General features: G+C 27.3%; 1 protein-coding gene across 6 annotated transcripts in view; it reads right to left on the bottom strand.

Annotated features, from left to right (window-relative positions):
* Positions 1 to 3,673, bottom strand: part of LOC107853471 — a 33,106-nt gene that overhangs the window by 19,552 nt on the left and 9,881 nt on the right. Inside the window, exon 1 of one of the 6 annotated variants that reach the window (XR_007057035.1) lies at positions 944 to 2,454. The exons of the other annotated variants lie outside the window; for them this stretch is intronic. The gene's annotated coding sequence lies outside the window, so the exon portion shown is untranslated. Of the gene's footprint in view, positions 1 to 943; positions 2,455 to 3,673 lie in introns of those variants that run through there. 6 annotated transcript variants of the gene reach the window in all.

Consider the following 3,673-nt stretch of genomic DNA (forward strand, 5'->3'; position numbering starts at 1 on the left):
TAATATCACAAAGTAAAATAGATCCATTATATATAAGAGAAATAGATTAGAGTGGAGTAAAAATGCAACAACATATAGTACAAAAATAATAAATTCAAAAGAAGAATTAGATTAAAAAAAGAAATTACAATCATTTTTAGTATTAGTAAACCAAGTAAGAGAATATATACCAAAATTAGCAGAAAACCTAAAGCCATTACAGAAAAAATTAAAAAAGGATGTAGAATATAATTACAATGAAGAAGATAAAAAGCAAGTCCAGAAAATAAAAATACTTTGTAAAGAATTACCAAAATTACAATTTTCAGACGAAAATAAAAAATTTACATATATAGTAGAAGCAGAGGCAAGCGAATATAGTTATGGAGGAATACTTAAATATAGATATGAAGAAGAAAAATTAGAACATCATTGTAGATACTACTTAGGTACGTTTAATGAAACAGAGATAAAACAGAAAATAAATAGAAAAGAATTATGCTTATTATATAAATGTTTATTAGCATTTGAGCCATATATAGTATATAACAAGTTTATTATACGAACAGATAATACGCAGGTACGTTGGTGGTTAATAAAGAAAATACAAAATTCAGTTACAATAAAGGAAATACGGAGACTATTCTTGAACATATTAAATTAATTTTACATTTACAATTGAAGTAACTAGTACTAACAAAAATATCATTGCAGATTACTTGTCACGACAAGGCTACTCAGACTGATTTAACAATAGAAGAAGTTAGTCAGAATGATTTACTAGTTCAATTATTTGAACACGTAAAATTATTAAAAGAACAAGTTACTCTATTGACTATTGAAGTCACAGAATTAAAAGAGCAATCTGAGCACTCTAAAAAAACAGGAAAAAGCCAAAGACATAGATATAGTGCAAGAAGAGAACTTTAAAAAACTAGATCTAAAAGGTGACGTTCGGACACACCTTAAAACCAAAACGGTTGTTACATGTGCAGGAACATCAGATACAGCTAAGGAATTACCCACTACAAAAAATTTACCAAAATCTGAATTACCAAAGAAAAAGAATTACAACCTAAATAGGATATTTGAAAAACCTTATGCACCACCAAATATCCAAAAGAATGAATTACCCCCGCAGTTATACCCTTATTCAGAAGCAATTAACCAGAAAAAACAAGCTTACAACCATTTAACCCGTGTTTATATTGAAAATTTATATACAATCCAAACCATACTAAATACCAAACCCGTCCAAGATATTGAGCTAGCCAAAAAACACCAAGGCTATATAACCCAAAAGTTACAAAATTATAATAAACTTATTGCGCTCCCAGGAACCATCCCAAATTTAATCGCTACATGTTATTCTAATGGATTATTATCAACAGTTTATACAACAGATGAGAAAGAATTAGCCATGATTCCTGCAGTACATAAAGGAATTATGACATATATAAAAATTACAAAAAGAAAGCTATTTTACATAAGATTTTATTTGGCCTCTGCTAAGATACTATTTGATGAAATTAAACCAGTGGTTACAGTAGTAAAAATTGGTATGACAAGAGACTACATTATACCAGAAGAAATATCTGAACAAGACGAAATATAGAAAACGAGATACCAGACTTTTTCAAGAACAAACGAGTTATTGGCTTGAGCACAATTATACAAGAGTTAGCACATAACTATTTGAACCGTAATCCAGTTTGGAATTATTATTCTAGAGATCATTTATTGGTTTATTCAACATGTAAAGACATAAGAGAAAATGATATGGAAGAAATTCGTAGATGGACAATGACATTATTAAAACCAGAAGATAACCCTCTCACAAGATCTATCAAGAAAGGAGTTATTTCTAACGGACTTATGAAACAATTCTGCAAATTAATTGGACAGAGATATGATGATCATCAATGCAGCTGTTGTAGTGGACGACATAATATTATTCCAGAAGTAACACTATAATAGAAGCAAACGAAAAAATTAAGACAGCTGGAAGATATACGACAAAAGATATAAAGCAACACGGACAGATGAAAAAATAAAGACAAACATTAAAGAGATATATGACTTATTAAGATAGTTTTTGAAACATGTGAATTATAATACGTAAAGCATTAAGTAGCATTTATTAGTTTGACTTTTTGGCCAAAGTGCCATTATTGGGTTTTTAGTCTTAAGATTTTTTTTAAAATAGCATTAACAAGTGTAAAGTTGTAGGACCTAGGCCATTATTAGTCTTTTAATTTTTGACAGATGTAAAGATAGGAATAATATAAAGTAGTTTACGCGTTTTCTTTTTAGTCTATAAATATGTAAGCCTTTGGCAAGTTAAAGGCAAAACTTCATGAGTTGAAGCAAGCCTTCTCTTGTACACAAATACTTTTGAATATTTAATAAAAACAGATATATTTCTAAGGAAAAGCTATGGATGAACAAAGCCCAGAATTATCAAACCTACCAGAACAGTATATTTATTTATGATTATGAATAGCTAAATTCATAAATTTCTGACAATCATGATATAATAAAATAAGTTCATGGTAGTTACTATATAGTAGAATTATTCGAAGAATAATATGTTACAAAGTTTATTAGCAAAGAGGAAAAGGAGAAAAATCCTTAGGACTATGCCATCCTAAAGGTGAAACCGATGAGGCAAAAAAACCATGATAGGAGAGTAACCAGTGTAGAGGCGCTGTTTAAGTGCAAAGTATCCAGACTACCATACTAATAGTGACAGAGTAACATAATTATTTAAGAATAATCTGATATATAGAGATCTAAGATGACCATATTTTGTTATGTATATAATTGAAGGAAATATTTTGAAATAGCATCATATGAAAAATGAATACTTATTTATCTGATGAAATGATAGATAAATTTAAAATGCTTGTTTTGTATGTACTTAAAGATATCGAAATTGTAGATATAAGAAAAATCATATGGAAAAAAATATTTGATAAATATTTAAATTACATACCACACCTACCTACCTATTTTACAAATACCTACATACCAAACCTACACATCAACCATGATAAATTACGTATATTTAGAATATTGAAAAATGAATATGAAAAATATACAATTAATAGAAAAACTAATGAAAACAAATATATGAGAACTAAAGATATAAAATTCCTTAATAAAAAATATACAAGAATTATTAAGATTAAAACAAACAACCAGTAAATATTATGATAAAGTATTTAATAACCCATAAATCTAATTTCAAGTAATTCGTAGAAACCTAACCATCATCTGAACAATATGATAAGCTATATATTTGATGAAATTAAAATACTTGTTTTATATATCATTAAAGACTTAGAAATAGAAGACATAAAGAAAATAATATGGAAAAAAATATTTCATGAAGAATCGTTAAGTCTAGAATGGTTAGAAGATACGCATAATCTTAGCTTATTTTATTTAGATAGTTATTACTCAGATGGATATTATACAAATAAAATGTTAGAATATATTAAAAGAGTTAGAGAACAACAAAGTTGGCTATACGAAGAAATTAATTATAGAAACCAGCTTAGAAGAGGAAGAAAACAATTAAAAGAAAGATTAATTTGAATAGATAAAACCATGAAACAACTAGAATTAAACGACAGTTTAGAATTTGATTTAGACAAAGAATTATTCATAGAAGAAAAAGACAGGATAATTA

Source organism: Capsicum annuum, chromosome 6 (assembly GCF_002878395.1).
Source record: "Capsicum annuum cultivar UCD-10X-F1 chromosome 6, UCD10Xv1.1, whole genome shotgun sequence".
In the NCBI taxonomy this organism is placed as follows: Eukaryota; Viridiplantae; Streptophyta; class Magnoliopsida; order Solanales; family Solanaceae; genus Capsicum; species Capsicum annuum.